Genomic DNA, 23,574 nt, shown 5'->3' on the forward strand with positions numbered 1-23,574 from the left:
GTGGCTGTTACTCTAGCTAGCTAACGGCTAACTAGCTAAACTTATAAAAATAAATAAATACAGTATCAAATGAACCTGCACGAATACTGCATCCATTGGTACCAAACATGACATGCTATCATATCGGGAAGAGGGGCTAATAACGCTCTCAAGTCAAGGTAGTTCAAAATTTCTCATGCATGATACAGAGCCTGTCTGAAATTAAGGCAATGCTGCCATCTTGTGGTGACTATCCATGATTGAAATATTTTAATTTAGAGTGTGGTTCCAATTTGTTCCACAAGGAGGCGTAACCTCCAAGTGAGACAGCTTAGTGTGCTCGGTAGCAGGAAAGGAAACATAGTAAAGTACATAAACCTGTTTGCAAATGTATTGCATTGATAAGAAGCTCTTAAGTAGCAGAACCAAATTATTTTATATTTGTGAAAAGAATAATAACACACAGAAATGTTTATTTTGTAGTTTTGAGAATTTTTGCATGTAATTAATGACAAGTATAAGTTTATTTATATTTCTGTGCATATTGTGTTGAAATATGGATAAAATGTTGTTTTTGAAGAAAGAAAAGAAAACGGAAATACAGTTTAAGTAAAACTAAAATACATAAACAGATGTATAAAAATAAAGACTGGCAGAAGCGAAAAATAAAGCTAGTCCGAAAGCATTCAGCCGTTGGATGCAAACTTAGTGTCAGTGTGTTCTAGTGATCAACATATCCTGTTGTGCTCTGCATGTTATTTCGTCAAAGGGCGAGGCCGTGGCGTGCATTCAAAGTTTGATGTGCATTTTGGCAACTTGCCCAAAAAATTAATGCTTAGGTATATCTTTGCCATGCAGTTTTGAGACGGGGCCCACCCTGAACACATCCAAGATTTACATTTTTTGCTTAGTTACAGCGCCACCTGTTGACAACAGGAAGTTACTGCTTCTCAATTAGCATTAGCCATTGCCACAAGCTAGCTCATTTCCCGCTCAAAATTGGTGGGGACCATGCGAACACCTTGGCCATACAACACTTTCAAGCTCAAACACCTACGTCCAATGATCTCGTCATACGGATGCATCATTCGCCATCAAACAGGAAGTGGCTGTAACTCTCATATACTTTGTCTGATCTGCCTCAAATTACACAGGTATGATCAGGGTTGGCCTCTGAACACACTGACATAACAATAGTCAACTTCAACCATAGCGCCCCCTAATGCAAGTACTAAGTACTACATCCTATATACTTTGTCTGATCTGATTGAAATTTCACATGTATGATCAGGGTTGGCCTCTGAACAGATTGACATAACAATAGTCAACTTCAACCAAAGCGCCCCCTACTGCAAGGGCTAAGTACTACCTCCCATATAAAATGTCACATTTTATTCAAATTTCACTTGAATGATCTCAGTACTGGCCTGCTCACATCTAACCTAATACAATTGGGCCACTGACATAGCGCCCCATACTGGAAAGACACTGTACTACATCTCATATACTTTGTCTGATCTGCTCAAATTTTCACAGGTATAATCAGGGTTGGCTTCTGAACACCATGCTAAAACAATAATAAAGTTTAACCATAGCGCCCCCTACTGCAAAGTATAAGTACTACCTCCCATATACAATGTCAGATTTGCTCCAAATTTCACATGCATAATCAGGATTGGCCTCTGAACACAGTCACATAGCGATAATAAATTGTAACCATAGCGCCCCCTACTGCAACGAGTAAGTACTACATCCTATATACAATGCTCAATTTCCTCCACATTTCATAACTATCATGACAGTGCCAGCCATAACTGCTCTACGTCAAAATTGTATGTGTTCTTCATTAAGTTGCCTATTTCAGCATACCATAGTACCACTTTTACACAAATCGGACTGCACGGCCAGCTGCTTAGCCACGTTCCGCTGCTGCTGCACTCCCGCGGTCGCGACACACCCCGACGTGCACAGGGGTGCGAGGGTCATCACCGCTTGCGGTTTTAATTTTATTTGTTATTTTTCAAACTGAAAAAATCCCTATCATGTTGATTTCTTAAAGGTACTGGAAGAGCGGTGAGCCTAATAACAATGGTGGAAATCCTGGCGAAGACTGTGCTCATCTCTATGATGGCAAGAAAAAAGAGGAAAACTGGAATGATGAAAGATGTGATGGGGTCAAACGGTGGATCTGTGAAAAAAAAATAGTAGCAGTTATTGAGTGTTGAAATTACCAATTTTCAACTCATTTACACTGTCTGTTATTCATATGCAAAGGCTTAATGTGCGTCGTTGTAATTCTTAAGGATAGAGTGATAACATTTAGTGGTTACTCTTTATTTTACTGTAAACAAACCATGACATAATAATTATTATTACTTATTATTAGTTATGCTAATATGTAGATTACTTTATCTTTTTTATTGTTTAATAACATTTCATATGATATCATGGGATTAGCATTGAATCACATATGAACACATACAAAACATTCAAAACGTAACACAAAGTACATGGGTAAAAAAACATACAAGAGGGAGAACAAAATTAAATGAAGCATAAAGGCTCAGTCTATTCCTACATCTATTGATTTTACAAACTCATGGAAGGTTCCCTGCAATACATCAGACACAGACTCATTTATGGGTCAGACAACCTCTCGTGAGGAAGAATTGATAATCATTCATCGTACTAAATTGTTAATGTGGGTGGATGTACATCAAGCCAAACATGCAGGATTGAAAGGCGTGCTGCACACAGCATGATACAGAATATGTTTGACTTTGAACAGACATGAAGCTTACACCAAGAATACATTACATGTTTGTATCCATTATGGTTGTAATGTCAAGACATTTCTCAATCTCTGTTTGAATTTATTTACTATCTCCTATTGGGTTTCAGGGGAATTTTTCTTCAACATTTTTGCTAAATGTTGCTAAGTGCTATATGGGCTAACGCTGGGTCTTTGTAACATAGCAATGAGTAAGGTCTTTTACCTGCTTTTGTAAAGTGTCTCGAGCTAACACTTGTTATGAATTGGCGCTATGCAAATAAAGATTGATCTGACTGATCTAGTGATTTTTTTTGGCATTGTGTAAAACTTTGCGCCAGATCTGATCATCAAGCTGTACACCAAAGTCCTCATTTCTGTCTGCTGCTACACCGGCTATAGAAGATATAGATACAGGAGATAGATGGATCCTTTACTGATCTCAGGGGAAATAAAAGCATCCTGTAGCAGTTTACAAAGACATGCACAACATGGAACAATTTCTACATCAAAACAACAACTGTTGTCCACCCTTCCATACATAAATATTAACCAGGATAAAGGTTTATAGAAGCCCCACTCAAAATTAAAACTGTGCAATCAAAACATAGACTTATAAAAATAATGTACATAACCTGTACAAGGATAAAATAGATGAAATAGATAGATATGCCCACCTGTACATAAACAGTGTAGACCTCCTGACATTTTGTGTATATACAGCAGTGATTGAAAGGAGGTTGTGTAATTTTTTAAAAACATTTCTTTTTTAAAGTAACAGTCTTTGCCAACCATAAAGGTGCTAATATATTGTTTTTGCGAGAGAACTGAAGAGGCAGAAAATAAATACAAAAAATACATGAACAATTTAATTAACATTTTGAGGAGATGCAGGTAGGACTACTAAAGTAAAATAATAGATTATAATAAAATAATGTGAAAGGAATATGGGATATATTAAACAGTATTATTAGAAATGGTTCTAAACAAATAAGCAATCCTCTGTATTTTATTGATGATGGTAAAGAAAATTATAATATGGAAGAGGTGGCAAATAGCTTTAATTTTATTATTTTATTTTGTGAATGTTGGACCAAACTTGGCAGAAAAAATCCCTGATTCACCAGTGTCAACTGAAGAAATGAATGATAGTTCTATTGAAAGGAATCCCACATCCATGTTCCTTACAGCAGTGAAGGAGACTCCAGAGCAGACATTCTAGTAAACAGCTGGAATCATACCTGTTTGCGATGGAGGAACTCTAGGTAAATGTTGAATATGATATCAAATAGTGATTGATTGAAACATATTAAATCATCTGTCACAACTGTTGCTCATGAACATTGCTTTCTATGTTCTGGTCTCAAATGTTATCACTTTTTATTATTTCAAAATACACAGTGAGTTTTAGTCTCCTATGATTCTTTTGTAAGTCCAATAGTAGTTGTTTGTTTTGTTTATCAACATAAATGTTGTGTGCGTGTGAGCTCATCAAAACCCCAACATTATCATTGACTCGTGTCAGGCCTTCAAAGCACCAACATAATTGGTTCTCCGTGTGAGTCACCTAGTAAACCCGCTTAATCGCATTGTTTTAGACAAGGGGCAACCTCCGGTCTCGAAAAATGAAGCCTATGCGGAAGTACAAAAAACTGCAGTTCCTCAAGGTTCCGCTTGAGGCTGGCTGCAGAAGCGCCGGAAGTGCCATAAGCCCACAGCCAAAAAAGCCCGTTTTTACCACAGGAATCAACATGTTTACAGCTTGGTTCAAAAAACGAGATATATCTGAGAAGTTGACGGCCCCTTCTTCTCACACTGTGGGGGGGGGGGTGAATTTTTTTATAACTCATTGGATTTTATTCTATTAAGGAAAACGACTATGCCGCTGCATCTGTCTGTCAGGTCAGCAGGTCAGGAGGTCAGGAGGTCAGCAGGTCAGGAGGCTAACAGCTTGATCTGTCTGATTTCTCCTCTTTTTTACTTCGTTTGGAGAGTTTGTTTAACACATATCTGACAACATACATGGCTTGCTGTGCGGTTAACAGACCATCCAACAAGTTGATGCTTCAGTTTTTTTCGGTAAGTGATATAGTAGTGTTATATTTACTGTATACTTGTGTGTCGGTATTTATATTTACGGACCTAGCTTGTTTAGCGTTAGCTTGTAAACCAGTCGACTAACTGTGTAGCTCATTATTTACAGTCAATGGTTTAGAAATGTTTGTTGTTAAGATGTTGAAAATAATGAGTTTGTGTGATGTTAGAAGCTAAAGGTTCACCTCGGTGGTTAACCACAGACTGTAAATATGGTTATCTGACGTTATGATGAATGTTATACTCCACATAAATGTGGACATTAAAAAACAAACTTTGTGTAGTAATTATCCGTCAGTAACATAAACTGAACTGAACCTAATATGCTGTGTAGGTTATAGAGGATGACATTAATGTTACATGGTTGATGTAGTGTCTTAAGATTTGTACAAACTGTTAACAAATTAAAAAAAAAAAGCACTTTGTAAGAGCATCTGTAACCATTAAGAACTATATTAATAACCATATTAATTTTCACTGAACTCATACACAGAATATAGCAGTAGAAATATAAAATATAAATAACATATGTAATGAAAATAAGATATAAAGCACATAGATATAAAGTATAAGAAATAGTTTGAAGAATACAGCCATGTACTGAGCATGTTCAAATAAAAATAGATCTCCTCCAAACAACTTGTAATCAAACCATTTTCTTCCCATTTTAAAACCCTTTGTCCAGTTTAGATGGGAGAAGTTGATATTATGTGATATTGATCTGGGAAGACTACATTTCTAAATCATTTTTAACTGTGTTTTTATTCACAAGTTATTGATCTTATTTACTCTCCATGTATCTTGATTTAAAAATGGGGCCGTGTTTAAGGGCATATTTTTGCAATGACTCTGTTCCATCCCACTTTCAGAAATGAACTACATTAGTATTTATCAAAAGAATAAGAAGTTGTGTAAAAGTAGACTTCCTTCCCTAAGCTATTGAGTTGAGCATTAATGCACATTTTAGTCTTGTCATTTCAAATCTGAAATGTATACTCATAAGTAGACATAAAGGAGTGCATTTCTATAGAAATATTTATTTAATCTGAAAAACATCATTAAAAAAACAAAACAAACAAATAGGTGTGATTAGCTCATGTCTCGATGGACACACACTGTACGGGGGGGTGAATGTTTTGATGACTCATCAGTTTTGATTTGATGAAGGATAAGAGTTATTCACAATAAGGTGTGTAGCTGACCAGCTTGACAGGTGGGCGCGGTGTAACAGTTTGTCAAGAGGCTTAAAACCCGTCTCAGCTCTCAGCCTGTGGGTGTCATCACTCAGGCCATCCGGGGGAGACCTCCCTCACAGCGAGCTGTTGAAGAGAAGCAACTGAAGTCCACCCCAGAAGAACCAACAAATACAGATGTTGTTGAGGCTCAGGTTTCTTCCTCTGTCTCTGCAGCTCTCTGGGCACCTCGACGGACCAGTCACCAATAATCCACACTGTGTCTATAGGAGAAATACAAAGGTGTTCAATTAATGCCTCAGACAACACAAAATGTACAGTTAACTACATGTGACAGCTCAGGGTGTTTTTTTGTTATGAGCCACATCTGCAGGAATAATATTGAACAAGGTAGCTGCAACTCATCATAATAGATACCAGTCTTAAACACTATTTTTTCTAATACTTAGTTTTTGGTGTGAAGCTGACACTGTCCACAGACTCCATGACTTCACGGGGTTCACTAGAAAACAAATGTCTTATAATAAATACTAAATAATTATTTTTCAATTGTCATCTTCACCTCATCGCTGTTGACATCAGTAAATATAAGACACAGACATTCCTCTTTTTGTCAGAACAGTAACATGAACTGTATGCTTTGTAATATTGATTTCTTCTGGATGTCTCATATTTATTTACAGTCTATGGATAAAACTTTGTTAATGTATTGCTCTGCTAACAACGACAAAGTCTAACTGCTCTGACAAATAACTAATAACCATGATTGTATATTTAAAAAAGTGTAGTTTTAAGACTTTAATTAAATATTTGGGTTGAATATAATTTGTTTTAACTGTGTTGTATAAAAGTTAAATGTTAACTTACTGTTTGGAGAGTTTTCTCAGGACGAGCAGGAATAGTTGATGATAGCAGCCTAGCTGTTAGCTATGCTGTGAAGTGGACCGCTAACATCGAGCTGAATGGGCGGAGCTAAGTCCCGCCGGTCCCGCCTTACTGCTGTCGTTAGGTTGATCCGAAGTTAGGTTGAGACTGCAAATCCAATATGGATGCGGCCGTCGATTGGACTCATTTTCTGCCTATGTCACAGACGGGTCAAGGTTCGTCCAGTAATATTTACAGTCTATGGTTTTAGCACAGTAATCCAGAATTTTAATACTGAAGTAATTATGTCTAATTTTTTCTTTTGAAAACTTACTTATCATTTCATGCAAAGCATACTTCAATTTTGTGCTCTATGTTGTTTGAGGCAACAATTAAGCCATTTGTCCAGTTGAGACTTGAACCAACACCAAAGTATCCAGTTGTCTGAGAGGTGCGAGTAGCTTCCAGGATAGAGTAAACCACGACAAGATTTAAAATCAAGATGATATTTCTCTCCTGTTGACTTACCTTTGTTCAGCTTAGCAGCTTCGTTAACAGTAATTATGAGTCACTGGGGTTCCATTTTAAAATGTGTGCCAAGACCCTATGTGAGCCAGTAGCAAGTAAGACTCCTTTTGAATCAGACCAAGCAGCACTGCAAGAACAGTTGCTGGCCTAATCCACCCTATTTCTTAGAGGAGATTAACAACCTTAATAGCTATACAATTAGCACCTGTGATAAAAAATTGAAGGAGCTGATTGATCACATCAACCATCAAACCAGGAAACCCCAAAGCATGATCATGGATGTTCTTTGATAGCTCTTCCTTCTTTCTCCACTGATGATGTGTCTACCTGGAGGAGAGTTAAAGTGTTTATGGATTTTGAAGAGTAAATAAAAATAAGATAATCTGGAGTTTTAAGGGTGAAGGAAGTCCCGTTCACAGTTAGTGATCCAATTCCTTTCAAAAGCATTGTCCAAAATAGTTTTCAGTAATTTTTTGATCGATTCAACGGGAAGCTGATGGGCATAATATTGTGTGTCGTCCAGTTGCCTGAGGGCTTCATCTGTGTATTGTCTCCTAGCGTGTTTATTGTGATACCAGGCCTTCAGATGTAGATTTCGGTAAAATCTATACAGGTCGACTTTCGTCTGAAATTGGTTTGTGTTGTTAGTGGGGGCATATAGATAGATAGATAGAATTTGTAGACAGTCAGGGGAAAGAGGTGTACCTGAAATGTTGGTTACTCTCTCTTCATTTGGGTTCAGCGGGAATTTGCGTGTCAGTAGGTGGTAGTCCAGGGGCGCTTACCTCCTCCCTCTGCCTCGTCTGGTTTTCCTTTTTCTGTTGTTTTTGTGTGCTGTGCCATCTAAAAAAGCATCTGTTTGTAGAGTGTGTGGTGAGTTCTTCAAACAGACTCAGGGTGTTAGACAGGACCCAAAACTGTGTGGAGCCTGTTCGAAAGATTCAGACTCTGTTGGGAGCTTAAACGTGCATTCAAAACCAGACAATGATGGAAACACTGTTGGGAATCAAACCGATGACAGGCAGGTGGAGAGCAGAGCGGGGGACAGCGGGGGACAGCGGGGGGGGGGGGGGGGGAAGTGAACAGGCTGATGATGATGATGATGCTCAAGGCCCAGAAAAACCTGAAAACATTTTAAATGATAACCTGAACTGTAGTTGTAAAGTGTGCAGCAGTTCTCTCCGATACAGAGTTTTGTTTGTGTGTCTAATCTACTGTAAAATATAACACACTTTGAGTACAAGAAGATTTATATAATCTATGGCAGAAGAAAACTTTTTAAAAAAGCATTTAAATGAGTGGGAATAGCAGGACATTTGTGTATTGTTGTAGTACCATTTACGAACAGAAGGCGGCGTTGTTTGACCATCAACCGTATAACCTACTGAATATACAGTCAAATAAGCATGTTTGATTTCACTCTTAAACTTCTCTTGGGGTTTCTCTTTAGAAAACACAAAATTACCGACTAGTAGGCCTACTACTTTTTAAGTCGTTTTAAAATCTGTACTTTTAAAGATAAAGCTAAAGTTGAAGATAAACTTTATTGATCCCCCGTGGCGGAAATTTGTGCATTACAGCAGCTCCAGAAAACAGGGGACGGGAATATACTTATTAAAATGAAAATAGAAGTTAAAATCAAATTAAACATATTTACATAATTTAAATAAAAAATACAACAATGTAAAATTACACAGTAACTAAAGGATTGTTCTTAAAAAAAAAACACACACACACAGTGTGTAGCATGAGGTGGTGATGTTGTTAGAGAGTCCAATTAAACAGTCTGACGGCAGATGACCTGCGGTAGCGCTCTGTCTTGCAGGGTGGGTGTCTGAGTCTGCTGCTGAAGGAGCTGCTCAGGGCCCCCACAGTGTCATGCAGGGAGTGAGAGGGGCTGTCCATGATGGATGTCAGCTTCACTAACATCCTCCTCTCACCCACCTCCTCTACAGAGTCCAGAGGACAGTCCAAGACCAGTCTGTTCAGTCTCTTTCTGTCTCTCTCCGTGCTCCCTCCTCCCCAGCAGACCACTGCATAGAAAAGTGCAGACGCCACCACAGTGTCATAAAAAGTCCGTAGCAGAGTCCTGCACACTCCAAAGGACCTCAGTCGTCTCAGCAGGTGAAGTCGACATTGGCCCTTCTTGTACAGGACGTCGGTGTTGTGTGACCAGTCCAGTTTATTGTTGAGGGGAACACCCAGGTATTTGTACGTCTCCACCCTCTCGATGTCCAAGCCCTGGATGTTCACCGATTCCTGCGGAAGTCAATCACCATCTCCTTTGTCTTGCTGGCGCTGAGCTGAAGGTGGTTGAGCTCACTCCAGTCGACAAAGTCCATGATGACCTGCCTGTACTCCTGTTCGCTCCCCTTAGACACACACCCCACGATGGCTGTGTCATCGGAGAACTTCTGTAGGTGGCAGCTCCCAGAGTTGTAGCAGAAGTCCGAGGTGTACAGGGTGAAGAGAAAAGAGGAGAGAACTGTCCCCTTCGGGGCCCCTGTGCTGCAGACCACCATGTCAGACTCACAGTCCTGAAGCCTCACGTACTGTGGTCTGTTGGTGAGGTAGTCCGTTGTCCATGCAGCCGCGTGACAGTCTACTCCCGCCCTCTCTAGCTTCCCCCTGAGCAGTGCAGGCTGGATGGTGTTGAAGGCACTGGAGAAGTCAAAGAACATGACCTTACTCTAGGTTTTCTGTTAAGTATTGGAATTCGCTACATTTTAAATCAAATCCGTTACTGAGTAAAAAGACCTAAAGCCTGCTATGAATGATTTTCCTTCATTGCACCGGAGCGACGAGAGACAGATGAGAGAAGAGAGAGAGAGAGAGACAGGGAGGCAGACAGAGAGAGAGAGACAGAGAGAGAGAGAGACAGAGAGAGATCGAGAGAGGAGCGAGAGAGCGAGAGAGAGGGAGAGAGAGAGAGAGAGAGGGAGAGAGAGGAGAGAGAGAGGGAGAGAGAGAGAGAGAGAGGAGAGGGAGAGAGAGGAGAGAGAGAGGGAGAAGGAGAGAGAGGAGAGAGAGAGGAGAGAGAGAGGGAGAGAGAGAGAGGGAGAGAGAGAGAGAGAGACGGAGAGAGAGAGAGAGAGAGACGGAGAGAGAGAGAGAGAGAGAGAGAGATCGAGAGAGGAGAGAGAGAGCGAGAGAGAGGGAGAGAGAGGAGAGAGAGACAGAGAGACAGAGAGAGAGAGAGAGAGAGACAGAGAGAGACAGACAGAGAGAGAGAGAGAGACAGAGAGAGAGAGACAGGGAGGCAGAGAGAGAGAGAGAGAGAGAGCGAGAGAGAGGGAGAGAGAGGAGAGAGAGAGGGAGAGAGAGAGAGAGAGGAGAGCGAGAGGGAGAGAGAGGGCGAGAGAGGAGAGAGAGAGGAGAGAGAGACGGAGAGAGAGAGAGAGAGAGAGAGAGAGAGAGAGGAGAGAGAGACGGAGAGAGAGAGAGAGAGAGAGAGAGAACCTTTTCTTGGCTCGGTGCCTCCACTACAGCAGGTCTACCTGCTGAAGGTGTGTATAAACTGAAGTCTCATTGTCTCAAGTCCAACATGATTCAAATAAGTTGGCTGTGACTTTTACTCTTGGGTAAAGAAGTGGCTGAGGATGCTCTTTCTCACTACAGCGGCTCCGCTGCAGCTCCGCGAAATCTCCGAGCGATAAACACATTTAATTCCGAAAAGCTTTTCACAATAAAGGTCCCTGATTCCCATCTCTATGATGTGCTTTTATTTTGAAGCCGACGTATCAGGAAGTTGGGTGTTATAATCTGCAGCAATTTAACACATATCTGACGTGTGAAAATAAATACTTCAAACCAAACAAATTCAGTTAGAAGCTTCAGTAGCCTGCTAATGTAAAAGTACATTTTAAACAAGTTACTTTTTACTTGTACTTAAGTAACATTTTATTAAAGTAACAGTACTTTTACTTGAGTAGAATAATTTAGTACTCTTTTCACCTCGCTTCATTGGCTTCACAGTCTAAAACCTCTAAAACTTGTCACTTCCTCAAAAGTAAAAAAAACCCCTCAAACTTGATACTTAAAGGAGTTTTCAGTGGTCAAACACAGCCGACCTTCTAGTAAACGGCTGGAATCATCCCTGTGAGCGATGGAGGACATCTACGAAAATATTGAATTCAAAGCTCGTTCAACATCTCAGAGAGGTAAGAGTGTTTGATTAGACCGAGTTGTGCAGAAACTTTTACCTGCTTTTTGAATTGGCGCTATACAAATAATGATTGATTGAAATGTGTTAAATTATCTGTCACAACTGTTGCTCCTGAACGCTCCTTTCTGTGTTCAGGTCCCAGGAGCTCACAGAGTAGATGTCACAGAGCTGTTGATTGGTTTCTGGTGCCCCTGAGTTTTTTCTTTCTGGCTGGTATCATCGGCCTCTTCATCTACTGTGAGTCGGTTGTTTAGAAATCTTTGTAGATCAGGTTAAACGTGTTATTTTCTCTGGCTGTTGGCTCAGAGAAATTAACCCAGTCTTGGCTTCTCCCCGTCTTTTTCTGTACCTTTGTCCACATTTTTCTTAACTTTCTTCTCAGCCTTAAAGAATGAGGGATACATAAAAAATAAGTTTTAAATATTGTCTCTTTAAATCATTTGAATGTCTTTATTGTTACAGCACCATGTTGGACCTGAAAATAAACTTTGATGCACTTCCATATCAAGCCCTTATCAAGTTGTGAAAATAAATTATATATACAATATGTATATTTCTGACTAAATGTGTAATAATTGGGGGGTTTAGGAACTATAGGGCCCTGCTTATGAATGTCAGAGAGCTGTCAGGTTTAAGAGGCGGCAGCACATCTCGCCAATCCTTGTATCCTTGTACTGGCTGCCAGTTAGTTTTAGAGTCGATTTTAAAATTTTACTTATCACTTTTAAAGCCCACAACAGTTTGACCCCAAGTTATATTTCTGACCTTTTAACTCATCATGTACCATCACTGACTTTGAGGTCCTCAAATGCTGCTCTCCTGGTGTTTCCAGAGTTCTGATTAAAGAAAAAAGGTGACAGAGCGTTTGCCACTAGGGCCCCCACACTCTGGAACAACCTTACAGAGGACGTTAGGATGGCCAAGACTGTTTCCTCTTTCATGTCTCTTCTAAAAACACACTTTTGTAGTCAAGCATTCCTGTGATCCTTTATTTTTATCCCCCCCACTCCATCTGTTTTTATTGTTCTTATTATTATGTTTTATACTGTGTTGTATGCTTTACTGTTGTTTATATTGATGGTGATTTCTCTCCCATGATTAACACTTATGACTTTGTTGTTTTATCCTGTCAAGCACCTTGCAAACCTTGTTTTGGAAAGGTGCTATATAAATAAAGTTTATTTTTATTCTTATTATTTAAAGGAAGTTAGCAGATCATAGGATGAGGCCTGACCATTAAAGGCTTTAAAAACAGCCAATACAATCTCTAAAACAATTCTAAAACTCACAGCTAGCCAGGGAAGCCAGCATGTGATTCAATGTGGTCACTTCTCTCTGTCTGGCAGTAGTGTCATGAATGAATTGCACTCTTTGGATGTTACATTTGCTGATGCTGGTATAAAGAGCATTAAAATATTCAAATAGTCTGGAAGAGAGAAATGCATGGATGACTTTTTTTAAGTCTGGTGGAGAAAGGAAAGATCTTGTTTTGGTTAGTTGTCTGAGCCATGAGCTTATGACTCAAACAAAGAAACTTCAGTCAGTAATACTGTGTAGATTCATGAGTTTTGCTTTATGTAAAGAAACATGCATCTTTGATTTATTTCAGGCCATGACTTAGCTCAACTTCGCTTATCTGCCATCGAAGCAAATCTCCAGGACAGAGAGAACCAGCTGTCCTCCCTGACTGAACAGAGAGACCTGCTGAATGCAACCCTCACTGAAATGACTGAAGAGCTGCAAAGACATCAGAGTTTGGTCAAGCAGAGTGAGTGATCTTCCTGTGTGGTTACTGCTCACAACTATCTTTTAGCATTGAGGGTATTGAGTGTATTTATTTAGAGAATATGCCGCTGTTATCTTCTCGCACTTCTGCTAACCACTTTTAAAGTCAGTTCCCTGTGAATTCTTTAGATCAGTGGTTCTCAAACTTTTTAGACTGTGTACCACCTCCGAAAATATTTGGCTCTCCAAGTACCACCATTATGGTAGATGTTAAGATACACTGTAGGCCTATTTCAACACACATTTCATGCAAGACGCAAATTAATTCATAAAAAGAATATTATTTATTATTGACTGCTGGCAGCCACACTGTAGGCCTACTAAGGCCTAGTGTTAGAACTTGCACACACAAAAGAGCAGAACAATAAAATGACAACTTTATACCAACAACCTGTTTGGAAATATTTAGTCTCCAGTGTTTCCCACACAAAGACGATACCTGGGCCCAAGTATATTTCCGACCTCTTCTCATTTCATTTTTCATTTATTCATAAAATTGCTGCGTGCCTGAGAGAGAGAGCGAGAGGTAGCGGGGGAGAGAGAGAGCGCGCAAGAGAGTGCAGGCGCGCTCCGCAGGCTCTGCAAACAGCGCCGCTTTATTATAAATCTCTGCATTCAACATAGCAAAACTGCGTTTAAAAAAAAAATCCCTCTCGACTCCTACGGATTGTTAAGACATCAAGAGAGCACATCAGCTTCAGAGCTACAGAGAGAGAGAGAGAGAGAGGGAGGGGGAGCGATAAGGTCCGCTGTCCGTACATGCATCCAAACTGAAGCTTCTCCTGGCTCCGTTTTAAAAATGTTAATGTACAGCTGCTTGCTGCGGATTGTGTGCTGAACTCCAATAAATAACAGAATATCTCTCAATGTAGGCCTACATTAACAGATATTCTGTTATTTCAGTACTGAACTATAACGGAATATCAAGTGGAACTTTTCAAAATGCGAGGCGTACTCCTGTTGTTGTTTATGTCTGAGCATGAATTGAGCAGATTAAAGTTGTTTGTTGCAAAAACTAGATTAATTTAGAGGGGAAAACACGTTTGATATAAATACAATCCAATAGATACAAGACAGATAAGAGTACGACAAAGAAAAATGTTGCTTTATGCTGAACGGGTTTGTTTTTCATATTGTGGAGATTTCTTTGTGTACCACCACAGGGAGCCCACGTACCACCGGTGGTACGGGTACCATAGTTTGAGAACCACTGCTTTAGAACATTAACTTTGTGTTTTATAAATCTTGTTAACCTATCAAATCTTATCATATCTCATTAGTAATTAGTGGTTAATATAAAAATACTGCTTATATCAGACTGTCATGTTTTGAATGTTGACACTGACTCTAAGTGATAGAATCTACATTTGAAAGACTTTCACTTCATTTCACATTTTGATCTCATGATGGGACGAAGACTTGGAATAAAAGTAAACTAAAAGATCATGTTAACAACTGTTATTAACGTGTCCTGAGTGAACCGATCATAAAAGGACAGCCATAAGTACAGGTGTAAAACATATTCAGGACACATTGAGGTGATCACAGGCCAAATTAGGAGGTGGTATGGGAGTCATGTGTCCACATTAGTTTGACAGTGTGTCTATGCATGTTTCTTTGTTGTCTGCTATTCAATGTTTGATGTTTGTCGTGTGTTACGGAGAAAACTTGTCTTGCAGGATGGAAGTTGTTCTCACGTTCCTGTTATCTCTTCTCAAACCAGACTGAGACTTGGGAAGAGAGCAGACAAGACCGCAGAGATGACTGTGTGGATGCATGTGGTATTTTTTTATGTAAAGAAACATGCATCTTTGATTTATTTCAGGCCACGACTTAGCTCGTCATTCGTCTGCCATCGAAGCAAATCTTACCGAGCATCTCCAGGACAGAGAGAACCAGCTGTCCTCCCTGACTGAACAGAGAGACCTGTTGAATGCAACCCTCACTGAAATGACTGAAGAGCTGCAAAGACTTCAGTGTTTGGTCAACCAGAGTGAGTGATCTTCCTGTGTGGTTACTGCTCACAACTGTCTTTTAGCATTGATGTCAGGACCAAACCACAGTTTCATTATTCAGAGAATATGTTCACTCCTACTCTCACTTCTGCCAACTATTTTGACTGTCAGTTTTCCCTTTAAAGTCACATATTATACAAAATACACTTCACCATTGTTTTTGTAACACTAATATGTGTCCCTAGTCCGTCTACAAACCCCCCAATGATGAGAAAAGTCTGTCCACTGTCTTTTTTGTCTGCTCTTCAATGTTTGTTTTTTGTTGTGTGTTACAGCTAGAACTTGTCCTGCAGGATGGAAGTCGTTCTCATGTTCCTGTTATCTCTTCTCAGACCGGACTAAGACTTGGCAAGACAGCAGACAAGACTGCAGATTCAGAGGAGCAGATCTGGTGGTCGTGGACAGTTTTGGAGAACAGGTCATGTGTTCTTGGGCGACTGTGGCTCAGTTGGTAGAGTCGTTGCCTCTCAACCAGAAGGATAGATCCCCAGCTGGGCAACATATCCGATGTGTCCTTGGGCAAGACAAGCTGCTAACCCCTGCTGCTTCGGTGGTGGTGTATGAATGAGATTAGTTACTACATGATACTACATAGCGACCACTACCATCAATGAGTGAAAGGGTGTGAATTGAGTGGGTGGGTGTGACATGCAGTGTAAAAGCGCCTTGATTAGTTGGAAGACTAGAAAAGCGCTATATAAGCTCAAGTCCATTTACCATTCTTTATGGTGTTTTTCTTTTCAATCAAAATCAGGGGTGTAAATAATAGGATGTTCTATGAATTTAGAAAAAGCCCACTGAGACATATTTCTTAATTTTGTCTTTACAGATACAATTGACTCAACTTGCCTCAAAACTTCTTAAATCAATTTTGCACTACCTTGCTCAAACAGAAATAAATACCTTTAAAAAAAGCTACATAAATATCGTATTTTCAGAACACAATTTAACCTTTTTTAATGGTTAAATGTAATCCAATGTATTAAAGTACATGGGGACACCACGTTACACAACAAGTACGGATATGAACTGTGGGTATTTACTCACGGTCAAACCACACAGTCATGGTCCACCTGTGCTGGAGGGCACTCACTGATATTTTAATCTCAATTTAGGTTGTAAAATCCTGAATTCCAGATAAATCTGGAAGAATCACATCCCTGATGAATGTTTTTGCATAAAGCACTTTAATAAAACTTTGATGCTTATACTTTAGTTTGTATACAAACAGCAACACTTTGTATCACTACTAAAGAAAGGTCTTCTTCTACTGACCCCTCTGCACTTTATCTTTGCTATGATTGTTTTTCTCCAAGTGATTAATCTTACAATTGAAAATATTATAGAATGAAAGTTAAATAAATAAATACAGGCTCTCTACCTTCAACAGGAATTCATCACGGACAACATCGTGAGTCACACTTGGATTGGTTTGAGTGACAGTGACAACGAGGGCATCTGGAAATGGACGGACGGCACTGCGCTGACTCAAGCGTAAGGCACACAGTAAATGTTTAGACCTCAGGTTTAATTCATGCACAAACACCACTGTTCTGATCTATCACCAGCTATTTTTAATTACCAAATAATTCATTCCTAAATCAAAGTTCAAACACTTCTTACATGAAGAACAAACATGTATTAGTTAAATCAGGTCAGAGGAGCTAAAAGTCACATCAACTAAACAAACAACATCACAGGAAAAAAAGCAGAAAAGCCGTTTTATTTTATTTTTTATTTTTCAAACTGAAAAAATCTCTATCATATTGATTTCCTAAAGGTACTGGGTGAGAGGTGAGCCTAATAACGATGGTGGAAATACTGGAATTGGTGAAGACTGTGGTCATCTCTACGATCTATCTCTAAAAAAGATAAAAACGGAAAACTGGAATGATGACAGATGTGATGGGGTCAAACGGTGGATCTGTGAAAAAAAATAGTAGCAGTTATTGAGTGTTGAAATTACTCATTTTCAACAAATTTACACTGTCTGTTATTCATATGCAAAGGCTTAATGTGCATCGTTGTAATTCTTATTGATAGAGTGATAACATTTAGTGGTTACTCTTTATTTTACTGTAAACAAACCATGACATGATCATTATTATTAGGGCACGAAGCACTGACAAGTGCGTAGGGCCCTCTTGAAACCCTAGGAATTATCATTTTTCTTCTTCCTCCATTTTAAACGCGATTTTGAGGGCCTGAACGTGCGCAAAAACTCACCAAACTTTCCACGGTCATCAGGTCTCGCGATACATTTGATATTTTGGTGGTTTCAGTGGCGCCCTTTTCAAATTTTCAAAATGGCCTCCCCATAGAGGGTTTTTTGACGCACATTCATGAACATTGCTACACGTATTAAGCTTGTCAGGACGGACATAAAATCCCAACAGGAAGTCCACAAATTAAAGTTGAATTTCACAAATAATCGCAGATTTCAGCCTTCCTATTTGAAGGATCTTGGCCGAGGGCGCTCATCTGATCGGTGCAAACTCAGTGTCAGTGTGTTCTAGACACGTTCAACATATCCCGTTGTGCTCTGCACGTTATTTTGTCAAAGGGCGTGGCCGTGGTGTGCGTGCAACGTTTGATATGCATTTTGGCAACTTGCCAAAAAAGTAAATGCTTATATCTCTGCCATGCAGTGTTCAATCATATTAAAATGTCTCATACATGATACAGAGCCCGCCCTGAACACATCCATGATTGAAATTTCTTGCTTTGTCACAGCGCCACCTGTTGACAACAGGAAGTTACTGCATCTCAGTTAGCATTAGCCATTGCTACAAGGTAGCTCATTTCCCACTCAGAATTGGTGTGGACCATGCGAACACCTTGGCCATATAACACTTTCAAGCTCAAACACCTACATCCAATGATCTCGCCATATGGATGCATCATTCGCCGTCAAACAGGAAGTGGTTGTAACTCTCATATACTTTGTCTGATCTGCCTCAAATTACACAGGTATGATCAGGGTTGGCCTCTGAACACACTGACATGACAATAGTCAACTTTAACCATAGCGCCTCCTACTGCAAGGAATAAGTACTACACAATGCTCAATTTGCTCCATATTTCATAGCTATCATGACAGTGCCAGCCTGAACTGCTCTACGTCAAAATGTTCTGTGATCTTCATTACGCTGCCTATTTCAGCATACCATAGTACCACTTTTACACAAATCGGACTGCACGGCCAGCTGCTTAGCCCACGTTCCACTGCTGCTGCACTCCCGCGGTTGCAACACACCCCGACATGCACAGGGGTGCGAGGGCCCTTCATCACCGCTTGCGGTTTTATTTACTTATTATTATGCTAATATGTAGATTACTTTGTCTTTTTTATTGTTTAATAACATTTCATATGATATCATGGGATTAGCATTGAATCACATATGAACACATACAAAACATTCAAAACGTAAACACAAAGTACATGGGTAAAAAAACATACAAGAGGGAGAACAAAATTCTCATGGAAGGTTCCCTGCAATACATCAGACACAGACTCATTTATGGGTCAGACAACCTCTCGTGAGGAAGAATTGATAATCATTCATCGTACTAAATTGTTAATGTAGGTGTATGTACATGAAGCCAAACATGCAGGATTGAAAGGCGTGCGGCACACAGCATGATACAGAACATGTTTGACTTTGGACAGACATGAAGCTTACAACAAGAATACATTACATGTTTGTATCCATTATGGTTGTAATGTCAATACATTTCTCAATCTCTGTTTGAATTTATTTACCGTCTCATATTAAGTTTCAAGGGAATTTTTCTTCCCACTGTATTTTTTGCAAAATGTTGCTAAGTGCTATATGGGCTAACGCTGGGTCTTTGTAATATAACAATGAGTAAGGTCTTTTACCTGCTTTTATAAAGTGTCTCGAGATAACACTTGTTATGAATTGGCGCTATGCAAATAAAGATTGATCTGACTGATTTTGTGATTTTCTTTTTTGGCATTGTATAAAACTTTGCACCAGATCTGATCATCAAGCTGTACACCAAAGTCCTCACTTCTGTCTGCTGCTACACCGGCTATAGAAGATATAGATACAGGAGATAGATGGATCCTTTACTGATCTCAGGGGAAATAAAAGCATCCTGTAGCAGTTTACAAAGACATGCACAACATGGAACAATTTCTACATCAAAACAACAACTGTTGTCCACCCTTCCATACATAAATATTAACCAGGATAAAGGTTTATAGAAGCCCCACTCAAAATTAAAACTGTGCAATCAAAACATAGACTTATAAAAATAATGTACATAACCTGTACAAGGATAAAATAGATGAAATAGATAGATGTGCCCACCTGTACATAAACAGTGTAGACCTCCTGACATTTTGTGTATATACAGCAGTGATTGAAAGGAGGTTGTGTAATTTTTTAAAAACATTTCTTTTTTAAAGTAACAGTCTTTGCCAACCATAAAGGTGCTAATATATTGTTTTGCGAGAGAACTGAAGAGGCAGAAAATAAATACAAAAAATATTTGAACAATTTAACTAATATTTTGAGGAGATGCAGGTAGGACTACTAAAGTAAAATAATAGATTATAATAAAATAATGTGAAATTTAGAATAATGTAATTCTAAACAAATAAGCTATCCTCTGTATTTTATTGATGATGGTAAAGAAAATTATAATATGGAAGAGGTGGCAAATAGCTTTAATTTTATTATTTTATTTTGTGAATGTTGGACCAAACTTGGCAGAAAAAATCCCTGATTCACCAGTGTCAACTGAAGAAATGAATGATAGTTCTATTGAAAGGAATCCCACATCCATGTTCCTTACAGCAGTGAAGGAGACTCCAGAGCAGACATTCTAGTAAACAGCTGGAATCATACCTGTTTGCGATGGAGGAACTCTAGGTAAATGTTGAACATGATATCAAATAGTGATTGATTGAAACATATTAAATCATCTGTCACAACTGTTGCTCATGAACGTTCCTTTCTATGTTCTGGTCTCAAATGTTATCACTTTTTATTATTTCAAAATACACAGTGAGTTTTAGTCTCCTATGATTATTTTGTAAGTCCAATAGTAGTTGTTTGTTTTGTTTATCAACATAAATGTTGTGTGCGTGTGAGCTCATCAAAACCCCAACATTGACTCGTGTCAGGCCTTCAAAGCACCAACATAATTGGAGAGGTGCGAGTAGCTTCCAGGATAGAGTAAACCACGACAAGATTTAAAATCAAGATGATATTTCTCTCCTGTTGACTTACCTTTGTTCAGCTTAGCAGCTTCGTTAACAGTAATTATGAGTCACTGGGGTTCCATTTTAAAATGTGTGCCAAGACCCTATGTGAGCCAGTAGTTAAGACTTCTTTTGAATTAGACCAAGCAGCACTGCAAGAACAGTTGCTGGCCTAATCCACCCTATTTCTTAGAGGAGATTAGCAACCTTGATAGCTATACAATTAGCACCTGTGATACAAAATTGAAGGAGATGATTGATCACATCAACCATCAAACCAGGAAACCCCAAAGCATGATCATGGATGTTCTTTGATAGCTCTTCCTTCTTTCTCCACTGATGATGTGTCTACCTGGAGGAGAGTTAAAGTGTTTATGGATTTTGAAGAGTAAATAAAAATAGATAATCTGGAGTTTTAAGGGTGAAGGAAGTCCCGTTCACAGTTAGTGATCCAATTCCTTTCAAAAGCATTGTCCAAAATAGTTTGATAGTTGATCGATTCAACGGGAAGCTGATGGGCATAATATTGTGTGTTGTCCAGTTGCCTGAGGGCTTCATCTGTGTATTGTCTCCTAGCATGTTTATTGTGATACCAGGCCTTCAGATGTAGATTTCGGTAAAATCTATACAGGTCGACTTTCGTCTGAAATTGGTTTGTGTTGTTAGTGGGGGCATATGAAAGGCCTTTAGATAGAATTTGTAGACAGTCAGGGGAAAGAGGTGTACCTGAAATGTTGGTTACTCTCTCTTCATTTGGGTTCAGCGGAATTTGCGTGTCAGTAGGTGGTAGTCCAGGGGCGCTTACCTCCTCCCTCTGCCTCGTCTGGTTTTCCTTTTTCTGTTGTTTTTGTGTGCTGTGCCATCTAAAAAAGCATCTGTTTGTAGAGTGTGTGGTGAGTTCTTCAAACAGACTCAGGGTGTTAGACAGGACCCAAAACTGTGTGGAGCCTGTTCGAAAGATTCAGACTCTGTTGGGAGCTTAAACGTGCATTCAAAACCAGACAATGATGGAAACACTGTTGGGAATCAAACCGATGACAGGCAGGTGGAGAGCAGAGCGGGGGACAGCAGGGGGGGAGGGGAGGGAAAGTGAACAGGCTGATTATGATGATGATGCTCAAGGCCCAAAAAAACCTGAAAACATTTTAAATGATAACCTGAACTGTAGTTGTAAAGTGTGCAGCAGTTCGCTCCGATACAGAGCTTTGTTTGTTTGTCTAATCTACTGTAAAATATAACACACTTTGAGTACAAGAAGATTTATATAATCTATGGCAGAAGAAAACTTTTTAAAAAAGCATTTAAATGAGTGGGAATAGCAGGACATTTGTGTATTGTTGTAGTACCATTTACGAACAGAAGGCGGCGTTGTTTGACCATCAACCGTATAACCTACTGAATATACAGTCAAATAAGCATGTTTGATTTCGCTCTTAAACTTCTCTTGGGGTTTCTCTTTAGAAAACACAAAATTACCGACTAGTAGGCCTACTACTTTTTAAGTCGTTTTAAAATCTGTACTTTTAAAGATAAAGCTAAAGTTGAAGATAAACTTTATTGATCCCCCGTGGCGGAAATTTGTGCATTACAGCAGCTCCAGAAAATAGGGGACGGGAATATACTTATTAAAATGAAAATAGAAGTTAAAATCAAATTAAACATATTTACATAATTTAAATAAAAAATACAACAATGTAAAATTACACAGTAACTAAAGGATTGTTCTTAAAAAAAAAACACACACACACAGTGTGTAGCATGAGGTGGTGATGTTGTTAGAGAGTCCAATTAAACAGTCTGACGGCAGATGACCTGCGGTAGCGCTCTGTCTTGCAGGGTGGGTGTCTGAGTCTGCTGCTGAAGGAGCTGCTCAGGGCCCCCACAGTGTCATGCAGGGAGTGAGAGGGGCTGTCCATGATGGATGTCAGCTTCACTAACATCCTCCTCTCACCCACCTCCTCTACAGAGTCCAGAGGACAGTCCAAGACCAGTCTGTTCAGTCTCTTTCTGTCTCTCTCCGTGCTCCCTCCTCCCCAGCAGACCACTGCATAGAAAAGTGCAGACGCCACCACAGTGTCATAAAAAGTCCGTAGCAGAGTCCTGCACACTCCAAAGGACCTCAGTCGTCTCAGCAGGTGAAGTCGACATTGGCCCTTCTTGTACAGGACGTCGGTGTTGTGTGACCAGTCCAGTTTATTGTTGAGGTGAACACCCAGGTATTTGTACGTCTCCACCCTCTCGATGTCCAAGCCCTGGATGTTCACCGATTCCTGCGGAAGTCAATCACCATCTCCTTTGTCTTGCTGGCGCTGAGCTGAAGGTGGTTGAGCTCACTCCAGTCGACAAAGTCCATGATGACCTGCCTGTACTCCTGTTCGCTCCCCTTAGACACACACCCCACGATGGCTGTGTCATCGGAGAACTTCTGTAGGTGGCAGCTCCCAGAGTTGTAGCAGAAGTCCGAGGTGTACAGGGTGAAGAGAAAAGAGGAGAGAACTGTCCCCTTCGGGGCCCCTGTGCTGCAGACCACCATGTCAGACTCACAGTCCTGAAGCCTCACGTACTGTGGTCTGTTGGTGAGGTAGTCCGTTGTCCATGCAGCCGCGTGACAGTCTACTCCCGCCCTCTCTAGCTTCCCCCTGAGCAGTGCAGGCTGGATGGTGTTGAAGGCACTGGAGAAGTCAAAGAACATGACCTTACTCTAGGTTTTCTGTTAAGTATTGGAATTCGCTACATTTTAAATCAAATCCGTTACTGAGTAAAAAGACCTAAAGCCTGCTATGAATGATTTTCCTTCATTGCACCGGAGCGACGAGAGACAGATGAGAGAAGAGAGAGAGAGAGAGACAGGGAGGCAGACAGAGAGAGAGAGACAGAGAGAGAGAGAGACAGAGAGAGATCGAGAGAGGAGCGAGAGAGCGAGAGAGAGGGAGAGAGAGAGAGAGAGG

General features: G+C 39.9%; 1 long non-coding RNA gene across 1 annotated transcript; it reads left to right on the forward strand.

The window, feature by feature from the left end:
- Positions 1 to 16,198: 16,198 nt before the first annotated feature.
- On the forward strand, positions 16,199 to 19,351 carry LOC136177295 (uncharacterized). Its single transcript, XR_010664937.1, has 2 exons — positions 16,199 to 16,887; positions 17,174 to 19,351. It is a non-coding gene; the product is annotated as an uncharacterized lncRNA (long non-coding RNA).
- Positions 19,352 to 23,574: the final 4,223 nt, after the last annotated feature.

The sequence above is a fragment of the Labrus bergylta genome, chromosome 21 (genome assembly GCF_963930695.1).
Source record: "Labrus bergylta chromosome 21, fLabBer1.1, whole genome shotgun sequence".
Classification (NCBI taxonomy): Eukaryota; Metazoa; Chordata; class Actinopteri; order Labriformes; family Labridae; genus Labrus; species Labrus bergylta.